The sequence below is a fragment of the Rattus norvegicus genome, chromosome 2 (assembly GCF_036323735.1).
Source record: "Rattus norvegicus strain BN/NHsdMcwi chromosome 2, GRCr8, whole genome shotgun sequence".
NCBI lineage: Eukaryota > Metazoa > Chordata > Mammalia > Rodentia > Muridae > Rattus > Rattus norvegicus.
Genome location: NC_086020.1, coordinates 30,730,310 through 30,756,071, shown reverse-complemented (window position 1 = coordinate 30,756,071; position 25,762 = coordinate 30,730,310). Strand labels below are relative to the sequence as shown.

At 46.5% G+C, this 25,762-nt stretch overlaps 2 long non-coding RNA genes across 4 annotated transcripts in view; one reads left to right on the top strand and one right to left on the bottom strand.

Moving 5' to 3' along the window:
• LOC102551152 (uncharacterized) overlaps positions 1–9,000 on the top strand; it is a 70,317-nt gene extending 61,317 nt beyond the window's left edge. Inside the window, exon 5 of the long non-coding RNA XR_010063713.1 lies at positions 3,467–9,000. This is a non-coding gene — a long non-coding RNA (uncharacterized LOC102551152). The remainder of the gene's footprint in view (positions 1–3,466) is intronic.
• Positions 9,001–11,767: 2,767 nt separating this feature from the next.
• LOC102551027 (uncharacterized) overlaps positions 11,768–25,762 on the bottom strand; it is a 103,843-nt gene continuing 89,848 nt past the window's right edge. For 2 of the 3 annotated variants that reach the window (XR_010063711.1, XR_351292.4), the window contains exon 3: positions 11,768–24,569. This is a non-coding gene — a long non-coding RNA (uncharacterized LOC102551027). The remainder of the gene's footprint in view (positions 24,570–25,762) is intronic. The other variant, XR_010063712.1, reaches the window with a different exon arrangement.

The window sequence follows — 25,762 nt, the reverse complement described above, 5'->3', positions numbered from 1 at the left end:
GCTTTGGATCTGAGTCTTCAAAGAGGCACTTAATTTGATCCAAATTACTTTAAATGGACATCTCAAGGTTCTCTGAAGAGGCTGCATCTGTGTGAAAGATCTTGCAGATATGATGTTGACTAACTAAGAACATGGTGTCTGTTACAGGTCAAGAGCCAGCATTTATCTTGGACTGTTTGTTACCACTTTTACCACTTGCTACCAACTTCTGTATCTGAGCTAACGGTCTCTTGATTTTCCATTAAAGTTCTTGGAATATGTCTCTACTCTTGTTGTCCCAACAAACATCACCATTCCTAATGCCAGGAATGTTCTACAGACAACATATGTGTAGTTTCTTGCTAGAGCTTTTCTACCCACCCATGCCTGTTTTCAAAACACTCACTCGTGCCTTTTTTCCTTGCTGTGACCATAAGTTTATATAATCCTTGTGAGGTAGAACTAGCCATTTAGGGCAACCTGAATCTGTATTCCTAAACCATAGTCCTTCACATTGAGTCAAAAGAAACTAGTCTCCTATTTCCTTATTGCAGAATTGGTATTTTACTTCAAAGGGGGTATCTGTATCTTTTATTCACCTCAGAGTTACCTCAAAAGGCAGTCACTGTGCATTGAAATGTGCACAAAGAATATCCTGCAGTAGGCTAGAACACAGGAAGCATGCACTGCTTGATATTATACTGCAAACACTCATCATAAAATGACTATATGGCCCTTGCTTTGTTTGTAAAGAAAGGCATTGCTAGTTGTGGTGTGTGGTTATTTTGAAGTGTAAATTTACAAAACAGAAAGCCAGAGGATGATCTCAGCTATGCAGTCTGACGTCTTCTCCTCCCCCTTTTCACAGTCTGATGTTACTGTATTTATAGGAAAAAGCTCTACAGTAAATAAGGCTTTGGCTTGGAGTCCATTGTTCCTTTCGATTTTATCCCAAGTTTCCTTTGGAAAGTTTTGTTTCCGGAATGATGTAAACTTTCTATCAGGGGAACTCAGAAAACAAGCAAAATCCTACTTGAAGACCATAACTAATTTAGTCATCAGCCTTCCCAAGTGAACTACATTATCATTCTTGGGGCATTTTGAAGGACTATGCTTCTTTAAACCTTAATACTTCACTTAGAAATGCTTTCATTTTAGACAGATTGCTGTCCCACAGAGGTAGGCAGTGGTCACCTTTATACTCCTAGGGATGGTGACGAGACCAACAGTGTTGCACAAATATTTTTTAGTTGCCCACCAAGATGCAGTACAGGCAAAAGCCTTTAAGGTCTTTATTGAGAGTTGGTTAGATGGTGGTCTCCTAGCCAATCCTGACCACCTAAGTCAGGTTCCACACAAGCCTGTAGGAGTACAGAGCATGTTTGAGAAGCCAGTTCTCCATTGGTGCCCGGAAGGAGACTGTCACCTGTCCAATAAGGGGCTGAACAATGCCCACAGATAAAGTACCATGACGGTGAGTACAATTGGTCCAGGAAAAGAGAGAGCGGTGGACAGGAGGCTGGAGCAGGAAGGGGCATGGAAAGAAGAAATGAAGCCTTTAAACAGACTGCTAGTCACACCAGTCCTTGGACCCACCGCTGGCATTTCTTCTAGGCTCCACCCCCACAGTTACCTGGTAATAGCCAGGTGTACCTGACTTACTATAATGCCCCCTCTTCACTCTCTTGCTCTCTTGTTCGATTCTTCTTCTCCTCTCCTCTCCCTCCCCCTCCCTTCCCCTCCCCTTCCCCCTCCCCTCTCCTCCCCTCCTCTCTCCTCCTCTCCTCTCTTCTCTTTTCTTCCTCTCTTCCTCTCTTCCTCTCTTCCTCCTCTGTCCTTGTCCCTTCTCTCCCCATTCCCCTCCCCCACCTCTCTCTCTCTCTCTCTCTCTCTCTCTCCATGTGCTCATGGCCAGCTCTCCCCTCCTTCTCTCTGCCTTTCTTTGTCCCTACAACCCCCTCAACTCCCCTCTCCATGCTCTGAATAAACTCTATTCTATAATAACCATCCATCGTCTGGCTGGTCCTTCAAGGGGAAGGGATGCCTCAGCATGGGCCTGCAGAGGCACTCCCTTCTACCTCACCATACTGCAACTCCACCAAACATATCCCTGGCTTCTTTTTCTTTTTTTGTAAAACACAACACTCACTTCTAGGAGGATCCAGGCACAAGAGAAAGAACCTTAAAGACCTTGCGCTACCTATTGAAACAATGGACCCCAGTGAATTTTAAAATTTCTAGTACTTTCATACTGGGGGACAGGGGACAGGGAACGGCCCGATCTGGGTGCCAACCAGAGAAATAATTTGCCTCTTAGGAAGAGATTTCATATAGTTCTAATACCTTAGATCGTCTTTGTCCATAGACCAAACTATGGTGGGTAACCGATAGGCAGGACCACACCTTAACTAGGGCTACTTAGTTAATGTACTTCTTTCCCTCTATTTAAATGAAACCTCATGTCAGTGCCCTTCTGATGGACTTGGGAGTCACTAAAGGGGACTCCTTTATTTGATCCTCTTTCTGATGTGGCCACATTGACCAAATCTCCTTTCTCTGCTCATTTCACTTTTATTGAGTCTTTAACTGGTGTGTGATGGACGGGTGGCCAAGCCTAACATGCTAAGATAGCTCAGGCCAGACTTTTTCTGTAAAGTCTCCAGGAATGGGGCCAGTGAGATAGCCTAGTGGGTTAAGGTGCTGACCATCAAGCCTGATGCCCTGAGAGAATTGATTTCCCAAAGTTGTCCTCTGAATTCCACACATGCACTGTGACCATGTTCACGGTCACATTTACAATCAATCAGTTAATCTATCAATCGGTCAATATTATATCAGTGTAGTTTCTCAGTAATAAGAGTCTTTATTCAAGAGCAAACCAGGGGGGCTGGAGAGATGGCTCAGCAGTTAAGAGCACCCAACTACTCTACCAGAGGTCCTGAGTCCAATTCCAAGCAACCAAATGGTGGCTCACAAACCAAAGGCACCTGGTGGATTTCATGCAGAAAAGTCCTCTAGTTGGATAGTCTCAGTGTCGTGTATTTGAAAACATGAATGTGCTTCCTTGAGGCACTGAATGTGAGGGAGAATGGAGGCTGAGATCTTAAAAGAAGGACTTAGAACAATTTCTCGATTTGGGGAAAGCCTCTAGTACTACCTGCTAAGCCCAGGAAGGTGAGGTGACAGGGACTTGTAGAGTCATTCACATGGCAGCTGGCAAAATCAGAAATGGAAGTTTGGCATCATTGACTTGGCAGCATTGACCACGCTGGCTTTGAGTTTAAGATGAGCAAAGAGTCGCCTGATTACAATAAAATGAGCCATTTTGCTCAGGTCTGGGCCAGAAGTAAACAGCAATGGACTCTTAACATAGACCATTCTTGGATTCTTTGATGTACAACCCTCTAAGTACGATGGGCATTGTCTCAGACCAGAGCAAATGAGTCGTCTGATTTAACTGGGCCTCAGTACTGTTTTCCTCTTCCAGTTCTAGGTGCACCCCATACAAGGAAAGCATCAAAACTGTGTCTCCAATGGAACTCTATTCTCTATACATGGAAGAAAGCCCAACACAGTGAATGCTCCAGAAGTACACCCTGAACGGAAGGCTGCAGGGAAGGCAGGAAGTATGGACATGACATGGTGCGAAGAATCAGAAGACTCACAAAGGCTCAAGAAATCTAAGACCCTGAGACCATTTACCTAGGAATTTTCCCAGCACAGCTCATAACTCAACAGGCTCTGGGGTCATCGTGTATCCTTAGCGGAGTAGAATTAACCATGCTCACAGCAGTGGCTGAGTCACCGTGAAGGTTGAAATAGTTCATTCTTTTAAATGAGGGTGACAAGAAATATGAAGCACGCTAGGAGGATGCTTCTATCCAAAGTGGTGAAGATGAATATTTCATAGCCAGAGTCTGAGCATAATTTACTGGACATAGTCAGAAAGTGCTTATCGTCTACTGATATTATCTAGATGGAGAAAGCAAGACTTCATTACACTTCATGAGCAATTACCTACTGCCAACCCCAGGCAATTTACTTTACCAATGAGTGTGTGTTCCTAATTAGCTGTAACACTCATCTGAACACTAACAAAATTCTTTTCTGGAGAAATTACAGGCCGGTGTTATATGTTAACAAGGACATTTTCCTTCTGCACACAGTTAGCACTGCAAACAGAAGAATTGTGGAGGCATCCACCAGAGAGTAAACAGATGTAAACAGCACATGAGGAAAGATAAGCAGAGGAATGAGAAACACGTGTGCGGTTCCCATGGGCAGAGTCGATCGGCGGTCCACCGAGGTTTTCACGTGACACTGTATGAACATGGATCCTCGCAACAGGGAGCTTTGTGCATCCTACGTGCTCAGTACCCTTTTAGAAAATGTTCTTTCGGGTTCCAGACATGACTTGGTGGGTAAATTGCTCACTGCACATGAAGACCGGAGTTGGAGTGCCCAGAATTTGTAAAGCTGAGAGACGGAGCACACATCTGTAATCCCAGACGGAAGACGGACAGCAGAGACAGGAGAAGCTCCAGACGTTTGTGGGCTGGCTAATCTGACTTACACAAAACTGAACAAGAATAACCAAGATGTTCTGTACAAATAAGGATGAGGGGGAGGGAGGAACAGTGCCTGAGGTTGTCCTCTGACTCCACACTCCTACCATGGCATGCACGTGCCCCCTTCAGACACCCAGACACACACTCCTACACACAGACACACAGACACACACACACACACACACACACACACACACACACACACGCATACCATCATCATCACCACCACCCCTTCATCATCATCATCATCACCATCACCATCACCATCACCATCACCATCACCATCACCATCACCATCACCATCACCATCACCTCTTTAAGTATAAATTTCTCGAGAACTAAGAACACGGCCTATGAACGAATACGTAAGCAGTAGCTTGGGGGCTGAGGGTGAGCTGTATCTAGATGGAGGGAGATTTGATTATTTCTGTCAAGCTGACCTCACAGCATTATTTATCACATAATTTGGAAATAAATCTGTTTTAGCTTCAGGGACACCAAAGGCAGCATTGTGTCATCCAGGACAATCACGTGGCGCTGAGGTACGTTTCCACAGAATGTGAGCCAGGCTGGCCTGAGAGCCAAGCACCAACTTAAACTGTGCATAATATGCAGTTTGGAATAATTCAAAAATAAGGCTCAGGGCAGAAGTATACCCAGAGGGAAGGACCTTTCAATTATCAATAAAAAATCCCAGAGGACCATACCCATAATGAACAAGCAGTCAGTTCTGCAAAAGTCACATGACACGGGAGTGGTGGCAGCACAGACTGCTGTGCCCCTGATGCCTCGGCTGGAGCTGGGCTTGGCACATGCCTCATCCTATATGTCAGCTCCAGCCCGTGAGGGCTAGAGAAGCAGGGGGAACAGACCATGCTTAGGACAAAGAAAACCTTGGCTCTTAAAACAGCTGCACCGAAATGCTGGGTTTTATGCATGTTTACCATATGAGTCTTTGAATATTCAAACCCCACCAGATGCCTGGATGTGTCTTTATGGCTACCCAGAGAATAGACGTTTGATAAGAGGGCTACTCCACCCAAGACAGGACAGGAGTAGGAAACTCGAAACTTCAGTGAAGTTGGCAAGAAGCCAAATGTCAGCTGTTTCTCTGCCTTTCCCATACGGCAGGAGGCATTTCACACCGCTTTCCCTAATTTCTATAAATCTGCTAAATGATAGGAGTCCTCTGCATGCCAAGAGACACATAAGATGGATATCAAAATAGATGTCGGGGTTGCTGTATGACAAGAACCAGACTTCAACAGCTGAAGCGAGCAAGTCAGGCCTGGCCTTGGTTCAGCACCAACGGGAGCGCTAGCCAGAGCCTTTCGTGGTCTTTCTGATTATTTTCCTCTTACTTCACTCTTGAATCATATTTCTTCCATATTTGTTTACTCCCCAAGAACTCTGGACCATCTCAATAGCCTCTTCCTATTCATGCCCCTACCCCCATGGCCCACCCCCATCACCTGAAGCCTGGCTGGGTTCTCCAGGCAACTGAGGCTACAGAACATTAGGACTCAGGAATTCATTTATCCATTCAATAAATATTTAGTGAGTGCGAGCTATGGGCCAGGACTCGTTTCAGACACCGCTGCACTCTAATGGTGGAAGAGTCTCCACATATAGAGAGAGGCTGACAAAACTCAAATGGTCAAGAGTCTATGCAACTTGTCAGGTGGTGATGAACAATGGTGTCTAGAAGACTAAGCCGTGTGGGCGGGCAGGGAGTAATTGGAGGTCATCAATGGTTTTGATGACAAGATGGCATGTTATCAGAGACTATGGAGAACTGAGCGCAAGATATGGGGATGGGATCTCTACTAAGGTCCTCGGGTGCTGATTTCTTTTGTACTGTTTACTCAAGGAAAAGCAAGGAAGAGACCAGAGCAGAGCAAGAGCATCCTCTGTTCAACCTCCTGTAGCAATAAAAAGAAAAGGAGTCGGGAAAGCAGAAGACGACAAGGAAAAGACCAGTGGTCCTTAGGAGAAGCAGCCAAAGTGAAGGGTAAGAGTGAAAGCTAAAAGCTCAAAGCTGGACATTGTCAGAGGCTTGAATCCAGCGCTGTCTGGCTTACACTGATTGCAGTGGTTCCTGCTAGAGCAGTGGTTCTGGACCCGATCCCCAACCATAAAAATGTATTTTCATTACTACTTCATAGCTGTAAAATTGCTTCTGTTGTGAATTGTAATCTAGACACCTGATTTTCCGATGGTCTCAGGCAACCTGACCCCAACCCCACAGGTTGAGAAACACTGTATGGTGACTACTCTGGAGACAGGAGGAGAGGCCGGAAGGATTCTTCAGTCTTAACAAGGACAGCGATCATGGCTGAAGGGAGCAGGAAGATCCAGAATTTATTGACACAGATGTCAGGATGAGAAAAGCTTAAAGTCGCTTCATGTCTGAGGTGGAAGGCCTTGTGCTGTAACATTACCTACCACAGCCAGACGATACGACCTACCACAGACAACTGACAACCCATTCGATAAAATCTCTTGTGTACCCCATGTTAATACATGGGAGGGTGAGTGGAGCCAGGGCCTGTTAGGTTGGAGGTCTCTGGGCTATGTCTGATCCAGTTGTTCTGGAACTTTCCTAGAAGACTCAGCCTTTCTAAGCTTCCATTGTGAAGTGTTTTATTTTGAGACAAGTCTTTATGAAGCAAAGGTATAACTTTAATTTTTTTCCAAACCTTATTTTTAATGATGGTTCTTAAATGCTTTAATCTCCCTTGTGGCCCACCACCCACCAGAGGTGGTGGAAAAGAAAGGATATGGGGGAAGAGGACCTGTTTAGAAAGGTTCTTTGGAGCAACTCCTGTCTGTGTTGTCTGGAAATTGGCGGTTCAGTTCACAGGTCAGCAGCAGCAGCTCGATCCACTCAACAACACCTCACAGATACACCAGCAGTCCAGTTCGGTAGAGTTGGGATAGCAAAAAGGAATCAGCAGTGGTGGCCAGAACTTTTGCTGTGCCTCTCTCAGTGAAGCGATCAGAGAAGACCAAACATCACGTGTCCTCCACAGGTCTAACCTTAGCACACGTATCTCAGCTGACATCCCTCTGAAAATTGGCCAGAGCCCCCAGAAGCTGCAAGAAACTGCAGCACATCACCAGAAGATTTTGGTGTGTTTCTATGGAGTCCCAACAAATGCAGGTCAACTGTGCAGTGTAAGGCGGGACAGTACACATGTGTCGTTAGTGAAGAATCCTTCATCACGTGTCCTTTCACATGCTTGCTTTAGCAGAACATCCTTTCTCCTGAGTCTGCTTCAGCTAGACCTTTCATCATGTGTTTGCTCCAGGAAAACACCATTCAACCGACTTTCCAAAGAACCCTTAAGTTTCCATTTCACAGGGGCTAGCTTTGAGCTCCTGGTTTTCCTGCCTCTACCTTTCATGTATTGTGATTGTTATTATGATTATTATTTTGAGTGGCGTGTGTGTGAGTGCATGCATATGTGTGTGTTTGTGTGTTTGTGTGTGTATGTGTGTATGGTATTTGTGTGTGCTATGTGTGGTATATGTTGTGTGTGTGTGGTATGTGTGTGGTGTGTATGTGGTGTGTGTGTAGTGTGTGTTGTGTGCTGTGTGTGTTGTGTTTGAGGTGTGTATGTGTGTGTGGTGTGTATTTGTGGTGTGTATGTGTGTGTAGCGTGTGTATATGTATGTGTGGTGTATATGTGGTGTGAGTGTTTGTGTGGTGTGAGTGTGTGTGTGTGTGTGTTTAGATAGGTAGGTAGGAGGATAATCTCAGAAATGTTATTTGTCTCCTCTAAAACAAGGTCTCTCACTGGTTTGGAAATCACCAGTTAAGGTAGACTGACTGACTCTCCTATGTCTTTCCAGAAATTATAAATGTATCACCACGCCCAACACTTTTTCTTTTCTTTTTTGGCATTTTGAGACAGTGTCTCCTTACATAGCTCTGTCTATCTCCTGGAACTTACTATGTAGAACATGCTGGCCTCGAACACAAGAGATCTGCTTGCCTCTGCCTCTCAAATGCTGGAATTGAAGTATGTGCCACCATGGCTCTTCATGCCTGGCATTTTTTAATGTGGGTTCTGAGTATAGAACTTGTCTCTTCACTTAAGGTGTGTGCTCCCTAATGAAGTCACCACCCCCACCCCCACCCCAGCTTCTCATCATGTAACTCTTTTTTTTTTTAATTTTTTTTATTGTTTTGGTTTTTTAAAATTTATTTATTATTTAATGTATGTGAGTACACTGTAGCTGTCTTCAGACACACCAGAAGAGGGCATCAGATCCCATTACAGATGGTTGTGAGCCACCATGTGGTTGCTGGGATTTGAACTCAGGACCTCTGGAAGACCGGTCAGTGCTCTTAACCGCTGAGCCATCTCTCCAGCCCATGTAACTCTTTTTAATGAGTGACTTTTTCCTGAGGCTACTTTATTTTGTTTTTAATAAAAATAGAATTGTATCATTTCTTCTCTCCCTTTCCTCTGTCCAGCCCATCTCTGCCACCATCCTTTGAATCCTTCTCATTCTCCCCAACTCTCAAGTTGTAGCTTCTTATTCTTTGACTATTATTGTTACATACATATGTGTGTGTTGTAGGGTATCCACCAGAGAAGACTGCTCAGACATGGGTTTAAGCCAATAAAAAATCTTTATTAGCAACCCCTGACTACACTAGGTATTTGGGATCACAGTGTAGTCTTGAGCTTTTCTTGGAGTGAGCTTTAAAACACAAAACCCATGTTCTGGTTTGTTATACTTCAGTCAACAAAAAGCACAAAGTGGAACTACGGAAGCCAAAAAGCAAATTTAGAACATTTAAAGACTTTCCCAGAACCATAGGGACGTGGTGGTTTGAATACGCTTGGCCCAGGGAGTGGCAGTATTTGGAGGTGTGTCCTTGTTGTAGGTGTGACCTTGTTGGAAGAAGTGTGTCACCAGGGCGTGGGCTTTAAGACCCTTGTCCTAGCTCCCTGGACATTAGTCTTCTCCTGTTTGCCTTCAGAAAAAGACATAGAACTCTCAGCTCCTTCTCTAGCACCACATCTGCCATGCTTCCTACCGTGATGATAATGGGCTGAACCTCTGAACCTGTAAGCCAGCCCCAGTTAAATGTTGTCCCTTATAAGAATTCTTGGTCATAGTGTGTCTTCACAGCTATCTAAACTCTAACTAAGACAAAGTACTAAGACAATGGAATTTGATGGATTCGGCCTTTGTTTTAGTTTTGACAGGTGGTGCTGTCCATATTCCATTTTAAAACCTAAATGGCACTTACACTATGCACTCAGTTGTGCTGAGGACTCAGGGCCTACTAAGGCCTGGGGCCTGTTATACGTGTGTGTACAGATGTGTAGAAATACAATCTGCTGAGCTCCTATGTGCTCTTTGTGCATGTATGGTTTCAGGGTAGACTACTCTGCACTGGAGTCATCACTGCCAGAGGGTAAGTTCCCCTCTCTCAGCAGTCATTAGCTGCCTGTGGTTCTTGGCTAGAGTGGGACCCTGCAGAACTTCCCCCCTTCTGTGTTAACAGCCTATTCCTCTCATCTTCTTTATGCAGCCATTTTTAGGAAAGGCTCCTTCACAGCACACTTCCTGATGTTCTGTGTCTTATAGTCTTTCCACCCCTTCTTCCAGTATGTTCCCTAAGCCATAGATGCAGGAGCTGTGGTGTAGACATGTCTGTTAGGGACAAGGTCCCAGGATTTGCTGATCTCTTGCATTGTGACCTGCAACCATTTTAAAGGGACAAGTCCACCTCACATGACCCCCCCACAAAAATGTCAAAGAAAGCAAATTCACAAAAAGTGCCAATCTGGGTGTCCATCAATTGAGATAAACATAGTGGAGAAACCTCCTGTTTCTCTTGAGAATAGGGTTGTTTGGAGCTGGAGAAAAGACTGAAGGCAGGCACTGTTTCTCTACTCTAGAGTTGCTCTTACCTGGCAAACCCACTCTAGCAAGACCCTGGAGCTCCTCAGAGGCAGGCCTGTCCTTCTGTGACTATGAAGACTGGAGCAGACTCCTCTCCAGATGGCAGCTGGTATCACTCAGTCCACCTCTCTAGATGATGGACATGATGTCCATGTATGTATCTGCCTTATGGGACGATACAGTGAGGTGCAGGATGTGAAGAGCTCCCAGTGGCCACCATCTCCCTCACTGATGCCAATGGAGCAAAAAACAGCCATGGGAGGTTGCTAACCCCGTGGTTTCTGACCATCTTTACCTCCAAGAAGACTATGATAGAGACTGAGAAACAGGTCCTAATAGCTGAAATATAAAACTTCCCCTTTCCTTCCTTCCTTCCTTCCTTCCTTCCTTCCTTCCTTCCTTCCCTCCTTCCTTCTTTCCCTCTCTCCCTCCCTTTCTTCCTTCCTTCTTCCCTGCTTTTGTTTGCTTCTTTACTCCCTCCCTCCCTGCATTCTTTCTTCCTTCTCCTCCCTCTCTTCCTCCTCCTCCTCCTCTTTAAGATTTATTTATCTTACATCTGTGAGCACACTGTCAGACACACCAGAAAAGGGCATCAGATTCCATTACAGATGGTTGCGAGCTACCATGTGGTTGCTGGGAATTGAACTCAGGACCTCTGGAAGAGCAGTCAGTGCTCTTAACCGCTGAGCCATCTCTCCAGCCCCTCTCTCACACATCTTAATTGGTTTCGTTTTTGATCCTAGACTCTTGACAGCTCTTCCTTCCATAAAATAGAATAGTGTTCCAATAAATTAAACAGAGGAAGTTGGTTTTATAGAGAGAAAAATTAAAAACTTGAAGAAAAAAAACAGGAAGAGCTAAAGGTGGAGTGTGGGTCTGGAAGGAAGCTCCATGGGTCACTCATTTGAGAGCTTTGGCTATTCCTCTCTAATCTTGGTTTCTAGATATCATGTAAGTGGTTGCGTTTCAGCTTGATGATGAATGACTTTAGGAAGAGCGATGGCACTTTTAGCTTTGGCCTGGTTTCTCAAGGCCCAGTCTAGGACTTTAGTCTAGCACAGTGACCTCCTGGGATTTGGAATTAACAATTTCCTGCACCAAATCATGATCTTACAAGAGCACAAAACAGACCTCTGTCAGTCTCTTCAAAAATCATACAATGCCCAGTGTATGTATCAATGAACAATGAGAAGTGTCCCAGGAGTTGGGCTCTTCTGTCTGTTCTAAAGAAGGGAACAAAAGATCACATCTTGCATTCTAAAGATCATCCTCAGAAAGCATAGGACCATGACTGAAAGCCTCTGTCCTTGGTTCATTTGTGTGCTTTGTCTTAGATGTACAGACCCAGAATAAGAGTGGGTTGAAGCTTCAGAATGCCACAGAACAGCCTTGAGAGCTGCACCAGGGTGTGGAAGCAGCCATTCTCTGGGATGAACTGTATGCTGCTGACGTCAGCTCTGGAGTTGTTCCTCTTAACATGTTCTGGAACCATATTTGACCACAGTGGTTTGAAAGGGAGATGATGGTGGTGAGGGGTTGGGCTGCGTCAAAAAGAGGTGGTTAGCAATAGCTTCCAATATACTTGGGATGGTCTGACTGTTCTTGAGGACTTTCACATGGCTACATGCATCTCATGAGGCACAAAGATACCCAAGTAAGTCTTCTATCCCTCTGCCAAGTACCTGGAAAGACAGAAAGGGATCATCTGCCATCCCCAAGCTAATGCTGCAACTAAAACATTTGTCTCCTGACAGTCTTCCCAGTCTTCTGGTCTTCTGGTGACACCCCTTGATGCTCAGATAAAACATTTCAGTTTTAGGGCTGATATGGCTCAAACGATGACCCAGGCTGTTGTCTGTTGGCTGAATGGGCATCTGTCTTAGCCCCTGTAGCTGGCTTATTACCACCTTCTCAAACTCTGAGCACAGCTTCTTTTCCTCACCTTCTCCACCCCTCACTAAAGATGCTCTACAAAGTAAACGTGTGCTAAAGTTCCAAGGAGGCATGGGTGAGAACCACAATGCAAAGGAAAGTTCAAGAAAGAGAATCAAACGTAGCAAAAGTTATGCTGTGAACCTGCTTAGTCCTCTAGTCCATCTCCATAAACAGTCGTCTCCACCCTACTTGGCATCTGTCCTGGGAGCTCAGCTCACTCATGCAGACTGCCACTTGGAAAAGCCCAGGCAGGGGTATTCCTTGCCTGTCACCAGGAAGCCTTGGTAGGCTCTAGTGGGTGTGGAATGTGAGTGCTCTTCCCCTAAGAGTTCTCAGCACCAGCCCAAGCTGTTCTCTCACCTTCTCAGGACTCTTGTCTCAGCAGGGAGATAGCAAGACAGCAGGGGAATGTTCTGGGAGGAAATTCCCTCTCTCCCAAACTCTCCACAGGGTAGATCTTACCAGTGAAGATAAACCATATGGTCCTAAGAAAAGCACCGAAGTGTGCTCACCCTCTGGGCTTCTCGTGAAGGCATTCCTTGTCACAGTTCCAGTCAGGCTCTCTCTGGGGGATGAGCAGTGCCTCTAAGCCTAGAATCTCATGAGAAATACTTCTTAATGAACCGAGGCAACTCCACCTGAACCTGGATGTCACATTCACCTGGCTGGAGCTTGTGACTGGCAGTTAGGCACCTCACTGCCTTGCCTTGTGAGCTTTTTCTGTTTGCGTCCCCTAAGTGGCTTGGCAATGTTTACCACACAGAGACTAAGCAAATGTTTACTGAGAGAACCTCTACACAGATCCCAGAAAAATCTCCCTAATGGATAAAAATGTCTTGGAAAAACAAGCCGGCAGAGTTCAAGGTATGGCCTGGCTGCTCCCTGTGCCCTACAGGGTTCTTTCAAAGGCCTGGGGGCCCAGGTGCAGCCTACCAGTGCTGTTTGTGGTCTTTGTGAGGTTTACACAGGGACACCCCCATTCAGGTGGAGTACAGAGATCTTTCAAGCCTCTCATAAATCAGAAAAGTGCTACATCACAGAGGGCAAGGTTGTTCTGGGGCTCCCACCTGGGGCTGGAGAAACAGAAACAAAAGCAGGCTGCCTGCAGGGAGAAAGGCAGGAGGGGAGGAATGTGATGAATCAGGTTCTGAAAAATTCAGCCCAACAGTTCTAATAGGGTCAATATTTAGGCTACAGTATTTGACTAGACCCATTATGCAATTCATCTTCCCACAAGACGACACAAATGATCTGGCCAATTTATTTTTATGGAGTTAAATTAGACACTATTTATAAAGTGAAGAGTTTTCAAATAAAAAAAGTCTATTTAAGGAAGGTACCATTAGTTTTTCTGGGTCTGTTTGCCCTTGGGTCAGTCTGGATCGTTTTTTGTTTGGTTGTGGTCTCTGAGTAAGTCAGTGGGGGCTATTTCTATGTTCGGGTAAAGTAACATCAGCTGTCTGCATATGTAGATTGCCCATCCTTAATGGGGTGACATACTAGGAAAGGCCAAGCAGCCTATATAAGCAGGGGGCATGTGTAACTGCATGGTGCCTGACTCAGTTCCCAAAAGGGCCAGGATCTCTTTTCCAAATTTCTTTACCTGGTGATACCAAAGCTGTGTGTCAACTCAACACAAGCTGAAGTTATAACAGAGAAAGGAGCCTCAGTAGTGGAAATGCCTTCATGAGTCCCATATGTAAGGCATTTTCTCAACTAGTGATCAAGTGGGGAGGACCTAACCCATTGTAGGTGGTGCCATCTGTTATCCTGGGTCCTATAAGAAAGCAAGTTGAGCAAGCCAGGGGGAGCAAGCCAGTAAGAAACATCCCTCCATGACCTCTGCATCAGCTCCTGCTTCCTGCCCTGCTGGAGTTCCAGTCCTGACTTCCTTTGGTGGTGAACAGCAATGTGGAAGTGTAAGCTGAATAAACCCTTTCCTCCCCAACTTGCTTCGTGGTCACGATGCTTGTGCAGGAATAGAAACCCTGACTAAGACAGACAGGTCAGATGCACAAAGATAGTATTGCTCTTCTTATCCCTCTTAGCTTTTCTTGATCCACTCAGGCCTTCCTACTCCTCCATCTTTAGCAGGTAGATGAGTATCTCAGAGTCCCAGGGGCCTGGCTGATGTGTGGCCTGAATGCACAGACACTGGGGAAGTGGAGCAGGTCGCTGGAAGAGCCCACAAAAAAGAACATGGAAGTGAGGTCTGAGTCTCGGCTGACCAGAGCGGGTTGGTTGGTCATGGGGAAGACATGGACAGAGGTTAAGACTCTGTCCAAGGAGCTGGGAGTGAGATGTGACTTGAACCCACTAGTTTGACATGAACCCTCCCGTTCTTTTCAACTTCTGCTCCTGGGAGAGGCGGAAGCCCAGAGCTCCCAAAGAAGACAGTCTCCTGCTGCCTTCACTTTATGACGGCCTTTTTCCAGTCTGCACCTCTCCATGACAGGGACCCCTAGATTGTTTCCCAGAACTTCATCTCTCCTCAGTGAGTGGTGTCTGTACTCCCCCAATGTCTACGAGCTAGGAATCACTTGCACTTCTCTCAGAATGCTGAATCTGTGTACAGACATTGATACCCTACCTCCAAGCCATTTTCATATACCTTTAAACTACCAGACTCTGGGAAGGAGCATGTGGCAACTTTTCTACCACAGTCAAAAATAGCCTCGGCTCCTAGGCACGTCACCGACTGTGCTCCCCAGGCATCAGCTCTGAATCTGGATCCTTTATCTTGCTGATTACTGAATGTCACCTGTATTAAGATACGTCCTACCATCTGCCTCCACCATGGGAACCCAAGGGCTCGGTTATCTTCCCAGAGAGTTAGTGGGACAGACGGATTGACAGAGTGCAAACGAAAGACTGACACTATTTACACATTCCCAAATCCTGACGGCTAAGGACAGATTGGGGAGCATGATTGCAGGCATTTTTTGGGACCCAACCTGCCACCAAGGTCTATGTACCCTGCAAATGATGTGTGTGACTTTCAGTTTTCCCCTTGTGAGACAGACTGATGACAACATTGCCAACATAGCATTGGCTGGATCCCTTCCTTCTGCAGACAACAGAGAAGCATAAAGGAAAGAGTGAGATAAGGACCATGCACTCCTAGGACCCCAACTGTCTGGCGTCATGCCCCTTCTGGAGGTGTCGCCCACTCTCCCACGAGCTCCATACCTAAGGATTTCAGACTGCTATTTCCTTACGATTTGAAAGGTTTCAAACAAAATCTGTATTCGAATCAAAGATAGAAATTGAGAAGTATTTTCAAAGGTGCGTGATTTTCCTACTACAGACTAAATAAGGCAGGGTAAGTACAGCACACTTTGAAATTCTATAATCCTTGGATTTGGGCTTGAATATTTCCAAAATGAAATCATGGTACTTGAAAGAATATTGATTAATGGACAAGATTAAATGATCCCACACCACGTTCTCCTCAGTTTCAGACACAAAGGACAAATGCGCAGTTCTCAAAGCTCTCCGGTAGAGCTTTTCTATGTAACAAGCATTCTCCTTGTATGTGCAGAGTGCCTGACATAAAAAAAAAAAAGAAAAAAAAAAGGGGGGCTATATCTGACTTGGATCCTGACGAGAAGTTAAGGCAAACAGAACTAGGTGATTCGACATGGCTGCTGTATTGGTCTCAGCTGAGATGTTCCATGAAGAGCTAGCTACAAGCAGAAGGACCAGGAAAGCCCTCAGCATCCAAAATCCTAATGAGAAGGCTAGGCTGACTCCATGGCAGGCTCCAAATTGGCAATTCAGGAGACTAGGCCTAAATCTCTATTTCCAAGAACTGGGCAAGTTCATGCAAATCAGTTAACTGAAAAAAACCCAGGCCTCAGGTAGCCAGTCAGAAGCTGTCCAGCAATCAGAAACTGCCCCACCATCAGAAGCCACCCCGCCTCCTGACCTGAGGCAAGGGCAATTTGTCAGCAACAGTTTCCAGCCCCTCCCCCCGCCATGCCCCAGCAATGGGGCCCTAGAGATAGACAACATAAGATAGAGGTCACTTACCCCTCCCAGAATTCCCCTAATGTGCTTTAAGTCAGGTCTTCAAGCTCACTAGGGGCCTCCATCTTGGTTGATGGTAGACCCCAGCATGCTGGACTTCTGCAGAATAAAACGCTCTTTGCTTTTGCATACTATTTGAGTCTGACCAGGTATCATTCTTTGGTGAATCATGGACCCTTACACTCGAGTCCAAAGCCCCAAAGCCTACAACCTCTGTTGCATGGCAGGAAAAGGTGTCAGGAAGTGAATGTGTACACCCTGTTCTGCATTTTGTCACAGTCAAGCCCTTAGTTGATTCAGGGGGGTGTATGCCTCCCCTAGTGACAGTGGATCAGCTTTACAGTCTGTGACTCAAATGCTAATTTCTTCCAGGAATGCCTTGGGGATACCAGGAAATGTTTTCCTCCTGACCTGGGTGTCCCTTAGCCCAGTCATGCTGACTCATAAAAGTTCCACCGCACTTCCAGAACTCATAGTAGCCACCAGAAAGGGGCTTCGAAAGGGCAGTAGCCAGGGAGTTCAACAACAGTCAGGAACTGAGTGTACCCGATGGAATGTTGGGAAATGTGTGTGTTGGGAGAAGGGCCGTCTGTAGAAAGTCTGGGTGGCTGGCCCTTCGGGCTCATCCAACATGCTCTCCAACTTCCTCTGACCTCTCCTCAATATTACTTTCATTTGCCACAGTCATAGTGGCCTCTGCCTTCACTGCACTTTATGTCCTAGTGACAGTCTCCCCTTCTCCCCCCAGGTCCTTACCAGAATGCTCCATTTTCAGCATAACCTGTTCTGGGTATACATTGCACACTGCTCCCCCATCCTTCTTCCCGCCTAGCATCTTCAATAGTATTTAACACTGTTTGACAATAGTCCACAGTTTTAACTACTGTTACCTCATTGCCTGCTTCTGACACCCAGAGCTAGTTCTGCCCGGCCACCACTGCAGCCCTTTGCTCCCTGAGTGCCTGGAGGCACATAGTGACCATCGATGAGTATTTGAGGAATGGACAGAGGTAGCTCTGTAGGACTGGAAATCACCATCAGCCTTTCCCTCCGAGTGTTTTCAACTCTGCATCCTGATGGAATTTATCCATGGCAACAGAGCCCTGATTATCATAAAAGCCAACTGGAAAATATCATCTGCTTTACCAACAGTTGCTACCCTTCCAAGCCTGCTAGGTGGGATCTAGTCTATAAACCACCAAATATATTTATTTGTAGAATTTCTCCTGAATAACTACTACTTCTCGCATCTCCCCAGCCCATAAAAGTCCCTGGTTCTCAATGACTCTAAAAAGGAATGCGCTCTCCCCATTATATGAAGGCAATTTGGCCGAAAGTACATCTTTGTAAGCCGATGTAAAAATGACCACCCTGTTGAAGGGAGTTTTACAACTTGGGCTATGCAGATCAAGGACAGGAGCCTTTGATTTTTATGGTGAATGCTTTCCCTCAAGGCCGTGAATATTTCACAGACTTCCCTAACAAACACAGATAAAGATCTGTGTGGGTTTCATACCATGAACAGTATCTGCCTACGGGACCAGAGAAGCCATGGTGTGGGCACAGAGGAGCTAAAGGGTCAACTCTGGGCAGGGAGCTGGCCACAGAATATGCTTCCAGGAGCAGAGTGGAGTTGTGGATGGCACTGCAATCAATCTCTGTTAGGGATTAAATCTCGGCTCGCGCCCAGACAGAACACACCGAGCCAACACGGTTCCACGTGGAGAGGTTTAATGAGAGAAGAGTAGAAGAGAGGAAAGGAGGCCGGCCATGGGCACGTGAAGGGAAAGGGGTGGGGAGAGAAGGGACAGGGAAGACCAGAGAAGAGAAGAGCAAAAAGAATGAGGAGGGGGGGGGCAAGCAGACCCTTATATAATGTCAGGCTACTGTGGGGCGGAGCTTGCCAGGCTACTGTGGGGCGGAGCTTACCAGGCTGTTGCCAGGCTACTGTGGGGCGGAGCTTAAATAGAATACTAACAATCTCCCTACTTGGAAATAAGATTCCCTTTGCATTTGGGCTAAGAAAATTGAGGAAATTAAAAGAGAAAGCGTTTTATTAGAGACTAAGGATTTATCATTTATTTGCTTGCTTGTTTGTTTGCTTGGTTATTTATAAACAAGGTCTTGTTAGCCCAGGCTGGCCTTGAAGTTTGGAGTCCCTTGCCCCTATCTCCATCCAAGAGTTAGGTTTGTGAGCCTACATCACTATACCCAATTTTATAAAGGCCCTAGGTCACCCTAAGCAAGTACAGTAGCAACTGAGCTGAGCTGGATCCCCACTCTCCTCCCAGTGTGTGCTCCTACCCCGTCCTCGGCCATTTAAGCTACTCTGGTCAGGTGCTCCTATCTCTTCCCTACAGGGCAGATCGATTCTAGAACAAAGTCTGGGTCTTCAGGAATTCGTTATCACCCAGCTCCGTGAGAAGTCTCCACTCCCAAGAGTATTTCCAAAGATAGTACAACGCTTTCCAAGGGATTTATGGAAACCAGCCTAGTGGCCCAAGGTTTTTGACAAAAACTCTCATCCCTGGGAGGCAAGAAAACTCAGCTGGGTTCACAGAACTTTCCAATTTCATCTGCTTGGCAAAAGCCAAGTTAAAGATCCCTTAAGGGGGCCAGGGCAGCCAAGGGGAGCTGCTGGCCTCTGTTTTTCTTTCTGGGCCCTGCCAAGAATGACATCACCTAGTTGGATTATTAGCGGGCCCTATCAGCAAACACGATCCCATCGGTCACATCAAAGCAGCCCACATATGTGCATGCTGGTCAGGGAACCAGCTTCCATCAGCTTTGAGCCATCTTTAAACAAACCCGAGGTGGCCTCTAGAGGTGCAAAGGCACCCATTTTCGGCCTTAGTTTTTAGCAGGGAGGAAAAATTCTTGGTCAGGGGTGGGGTCAGAACCATGAAAACGAAACCTATTAATTGTGGAGATTTGACACACCAGAAAGCAAACTGGTCCTGAGATTCAAAAAGCTAAGATTTACAGAAAGCACCAGAAATGGAATGGCCAGGGTCAAGGTGAGATGCAGACAAGAAGACACAGTTAGACAGAATTTATTGGAGATCGAAGGAGTTACAGGAGAGAAGGGAAGAGTGGACGAGATAGGAGACTCACCCTGGACTGCTCTGCTTTGGAGGGAAGGTTTCAAAGGCTGTCTTGGAGTCCTCAGGGCAAAACCCAACCCTCGCAGAAGTCTCCCGTTTCCCAGGCTATCTCGGTCATGCTCAGGCTGTGACGGCCCACCCTTGATGACGTCAGCACGCAACAGGTTTCCATGAGTAAGAGCTCGGGCCCTGTGTACTTAAGTCCCCCCAGAGTAAAAAGTTTAAGCTGCTACAAACCTCAAAACATCTCCGACTGAGGCTTATAAAGCAGAGGATATGTAGAATATTGCTGGTAAGTTCTCTAGGCATTGAACCATGTGCTCTTACCTTACGACCCGGCTCTTACCAGATAAGGCTCTGCTCCTTGACACGTGACCTTTATCACTGCGTACTGACGGCAGTGATTTCAAAGGATCGTAAGAATCCAGTAAACTAATGAAGGGAAGGCACAGAACGATTGTCAAGTTCGCACTAGAAATTAACCATAAAACTTCGTTTTTACGAGATTTACTTTAGATGTAATCTGCCATGAGTTGAATTGAGCCTTGCCGGAAAGACATGTCTTCCGAGCTCTCATTCAGCACCTTTATGGGCTGGCACACGCGGACAGGGACGTCACCAACACAGTCAAAGTAAAACATAATTATTACGCTGGGCCTTTGAGTGGTGACTTTATAAAAAAGGAAATCTGGACATACAGACAGATACCTTTACAGGAAAGAGGGCGTGAAGGGGAACAAGGAAACTAGGAACGAGGAAGCCAGGGAGGTAAACCAGGATCAGATCCCTCCCTCACAAGAAGCAAGTCTGCTTGTGTAAATATCTTGGCAAGAATTAAGCTCCCCTAAGGAGACAGACTTGTGCCCCACCCTTTGGCTATCAGACTATTAATCTCCAAGGAATTGAATCTCCCCCAGGAATCTCATGCTGGGAGAAGAAAAAGGCTAAAGCCTCGTGCTAGAAAAAGATTCTGTCTCCCAGAAAGAGATGTCACAAAGTTCTGCCGACTTGCGGGAACACCTTGCAGGAGAGTCTAGAGCAGAGGCATTGGTGACCAGTGCTGAGTAGGACCACACTTTGGCCAGGACTGCTCAGTTCTGCATGCTTCTTGCCTTCTATTTAAATCTAAACCTTGTGTTAGAACCTGGAAGACAAACTTGGAGCTCACTAGACCCCTTTATTTGTTCTTCTTCCAAGTGTGGCTGCATTGAATAAATCTCCTTTCTCTGCTGTTCAGGGTTGTTTCTAAATCGACATATTGAGAACGGGTGGCCATGCTTAGCTTGTGAAGCCCATCATAGCCCAGGCTTCGACTCTAACAGCTCTGGTGACACTGATACCTTGATCTTGGACTTCTGGCATTCAAGACAGTGGATTTCTGTAGTTTATACCACCCAGTCGTGACCGTTATGGCAGTGTCAGCACACAAATGCAGTGACTTCTTTTAATTATTTTGTTTTGAGACAAGGTCTTGCTAGACTTCAATGCATAATCTTCCTGCCTTAGTGCCCCCAACCCCAAGTTCAGGGATTGTAAGGATGTGTCACCATCACCCGTCCTATGCAGCCAATGCTTAAATTCTAAAGCCCAGTCCTTTCCCAGAAAGTTTTCTGTTAACACTCACACAAAGCACCAGCCCAAAGCAACTTGAGCCTGCTCCAGAATTTCAGATCTGTGATGTCAGGGCAGGACTGCCTTCTCAGCAGCAACCTGTGACATCCTCATGTGGGTCCCCACCCAAGGGACAAAATTAGCTCCTTACTATTCTTTTAGACCATGTACAATTTAAGCAGCGGTGGCAGACATGGAAATTGTCATTTGCCCATAATCACTGTGACCTCGTTAGAAGATGTCACTCCTGGCATCATCTGAAGTGGGGTTCCAGGTTCCACATAATGAGCGGCTTACAGAGCCCCAGATACCCCAGATGAGGTTTCCCATGAGCTCACCCTGGAAAAAAATGGGGCCAAATAAATTAGGTTCTTTCAAGATATGTGGGGGCACTTTTGAAAACCAACCAGAGCCCTATTTCTCTACCCAGTGTTCAGTACGATCAGACTGTGAGAAACTGTCATGGCGAAGAGGCAGAGGTGTGTCCTGGGGTAGGGAGGGTGTCCGAGAGGAAAGAGAGCAATGCATCTCTGAATGTTGGTGGCATTTGCCTAAGAATTCATGCAGGTTTAAAGGACTTTGGTGTGCCTGCTAGCCAGTTTGATTTATTCCATCGTTTAAGTGGGAATGCTTCTCACTGAGCATCTTCTGTCATTTAAGTCAGGATATCTCTCTCTCTCTCTCTCTCTCTCTCTCTCTCTCTCTCTCTCTCTCTCTCTCAGCTCCTCCAGCTAGTCTTGAGACCTTTCTACGGACTCAGTAACTTCAGTCAGGGCAAGCACCATCTCATGAGCTTCTCGAGGCTGAGCTGACAGTTCTGGACGTGTTACACGTGCCAGAGATGGGAGGACTGATGCCCCACAACCTACAGCTCACACTTAGAATTGACAAGCACCTTCCAGGCCACCTGAGTCAAAGCCTGGCTTTTTCCATCTTCAAGGACATTGATTTTTCAAAGGGTTTGCAGGTTAAAAAAAAAAAAGTGAATGTGAGGGGTTATGGGGCCTCTCAAAACTCCTGGATGTTCTCAAGATGAAAGGAATTCCTATAGGAGAAGCAGCTCCCTGATCAGTAGGTTTTTTCTAGAGGTGAGGAAGCCTGCAGGAACAGGACTCTCTTCTCTATCTATCATCTATCTATCTATCTATCTATCTATCTATCTATCTATCTATCTATCTCTATCTCTCTCCCCCCTCCCCCGCAGGGATTCATACTATAAATTCATTGCTTATTATACTCTCAAGCCCAGAGAGCAGATGAACAGGAAGATCCAACCCTGCACCCTAACAGATTTAGAGCAGAGGGTGTGTAAATCACTGCTTCTCATGAAGCTGCACATGAGAATCACCTGTGGAACACTGAAACGTCTCTCCAGACTGTACCACCAAAGCTTTTCATCTGAAAAAGCCAAGCCAGGCTCAGCACGGGTGTTTAGAAGCTCCCAGTAGGAATCAGCCCAAGATGTAAAACCAACCACGTAGATCCTGGCCTCGAGCAATGTAAAAGGTAACCCAAGTAACCCAGAAAGACAACTTTTCTATTCCTGGGTGTAATTCCAACCCGCTGTCCTCACTGATCTAGAGAAGCTTCCAGAAACAGATGATCCAGACTGACTGAGTCCCTAGTGGCCTGGGGATGCCAAGGAAGCATCCTAGAGTCTGAGTTAGGACCGCAGATGCCATGAAGTCTTGTATAGGCCAGGATTTGTTCCTAAGGAGCCGTCTACCTCATTTTTTAAAGACAGGGTCTCTCCCTGTGTTCTGGGGTTTGTAGATTCAGGTGGACTGACTGGCCGGTTAGACTCAGGGATCCTGCTGTATCTCCCCAGCGATAGGATTATAAGTACCCACCACCGCACCTAGGTTTTTATGTGCGTTCTAGAGATAAAAACTTAGGTCCACATGCTTTTATAGCAAGCATTTTACTGATTAATCTACCGTCTCCTATATCCTCCCACTCCGCTACCCTCAGTGAGCGACCTGTTTCTACGAACTAGAGGTCACATAATCTCCCAAACCAGTACCACCAGCCCGAGAATGCATACTCTGAAACGCTAGCCTGCTGAGGCAATCAGACGTGAGCTCTAAACAAATGTCATCCTTTGCGCTAAGGACTTTACAGATGTCTCTGCAACGACATCCATTTGCAAGTGGCCTCTTAGGTGCTGGAGAGGAAGTCTTTTCCTATTCCGATCCATCTTCCGGGGTCTGCTACTTTGATGGCTGTCGGGGTGGGCCCTGCTTGAAGGGTGGTAACAGCAGCTGGGAGGGCAAACATACCAAGATTATCCGTGCGGGACTGGCTCCATCATGCAGTGAAGTATTTGTGCCTTGCTTCCTAGGCACCCTCCCTCCCGATGTGGGCTGTTCCGTGTGCACGGCAGCCACCAGCCCCAGATGTGAAGGGAGCGCTCAGCGGAAGTCTGCGGGTTGCCGCCTTTGCCTCTGAATTGCTGTTAAGCCTCGTTATTGGGAAATAAAACTAGATTGGCTTTTAAGTGCTCAAAGAAGGATTTCTGAGGAACTATCTAATCCCATGGCCTTTGTCAGCCGGGCCTTTAATCTGTGCCCCTCCAACCCGCTGGCTGGGAATAGAGGGCAGCTGCGAGTAGCTGTCAATCACCTGGGGAGGTGAGGAGAAGAAGGAACTGCCTCTGTTCACCTGCTTCCATATTTTTCTGGTAGAGATAATTTCTTTTATTTGGGGGCGATTAAAGCTCGCTTGAAGGGAGAGATGTTCTTGCAGCGAATTGTGTCTCCCGGCTCCTCTGTGGTTGGAATGGAGTTGCTGGCCTCTACTCCAGAGCCTTCTCATTCACCTGTCAGCATCCTGCAGGCCTCTGTCCTGTCTGCTCCCGGCAGCACACTAGAAGGAGCGCGTGATGATGAGCAGTGGGAACTCTCTGCTGCCTCTGCCTTGACAGTCCCTTTGTGCCACATTGCAGATTCCCCAAGATGTCTATGTCAGCTGACTCAGAGGGAAAAAACTAAGGGAGAGAATGTATAGGGTGAGTTTAAGACTCGCAGTAGCTAAGTCTCTGAAGAAGTTGACTGGATTTGGCCAAGTTGTTGTTTGCCTCTTGGCTGCTCTTCCACACCACTCACAGTGGCCACAACTTTGGACAGCCCTGAAGAGGGTGTGGACCTCGAGAGCCTCCAGTGGCTCTCACTGTTTTTCCTAGGCAGCCACTTTTCGTGAGTGATTCAGGTCACGTGCCGTAGAGCCAGGTGGCCCTGACATACCATGGAGCCTGACAGGAAGGATGCCCAGTCCCTCCATCTAGTTCCCCTCTCCTCCTTTATCCTCATGTCCTCAACACACTGAGAGACCAGGAGCTAGACAGGTAGAGAAATGGCTGACGGACAGGTAATAAAGGTGGCAGATTTCCAAAATGGTCAGCTTCTTCCTCTCCCGTCTGGCTTGAGACAAGAAAAAGACATAGCAGTTGTAGATCAAGCAATATCATATCTTCCTTCAAACTGACAAACCTTAAATTAGGGGAGGGAAAAAACACCACCACCACCACCACCACCACCAACAACAACAAACCCAGCCCTCAAGAAGAGCCTAGTTGTTTCAACTTTCTGAGACCCCCACTCCCTCTACATTGCAAAGGGACTTCTCCTCTGTATGCCTGTGTGGGTGTCTGTTCCTCACCCTCAATAAATGCCTTTCTTTACCTGCTGACTCTCTATTCCCGTTTGCAGCCTTTGAGAGGTCTCTACTGCTACTTGAGAATTTTCCCGCCATTTAATTATTTAACTGGCAGAGGAAACAAACCCATTCAAGACCCCCTAGACTGTGTTAGCACCTGTGCTGTTCTCTCTGGCCATGTTCAGATCTTGTATTTCCATTCCCATGGCACCAACCAGCCTGCCTCATAGGCTTAACCATAGCTACAGTGTTCTTGGTGGTGTCTCTCACTGTATGGGAACCCAGGAAGCCAAGAACTGCTTCAATCTTACTTCCTGTCTTAATCTGCGGCATCCAGCAGGTTCTCTCTCTCCCCCTCCCTCTCCTTCTCCCCCTCCCTCTCCCTCTCCCCCTCCCTCTCCCTCTCCCCCTCTCTTTCCCACTCCCCCTCTCCCTCTCCTCCCTCTCACATGTGCATGCGCTCATGTTCTCTCTCCCATCTGGTACCCCACCCACACATATAGACAGATGTATCTATATTATTCTGTCTCCCCTCTGAGTAAGAACCGGTTAAAATCAGAGCCCTACCAATATCCTGAAGGTAACCCACCAGCTCTCCCAACACTCTTCTCCCTTAGAACCACTTAATAAGCTGGTGGGACCACAGTACAGTAGAATAAGGAATGTCTTTAGAAGTGACAAGATACAGGAAACCACAGAGCTGTGCCTTGGGAACATAAAATAATAGAACAAATCCTCAAAGATCTAATCTTATCCTTAGAAGCACTTTGCCAAAGCCATTTCAGCCTCTGACAAGTATTGGCTCTAGTCCCATCCCCCTCAAGCCACGCGCTGCCCTTACAAAGGACAACGGCCAGGCCATGCGTTTTGTACCATCAGGCTTAGGGAATCTGAAAACAATATACTTGGAGGTTGACCACAGACTATTTCGAGGCAGAGGGACCTTGCAGAATT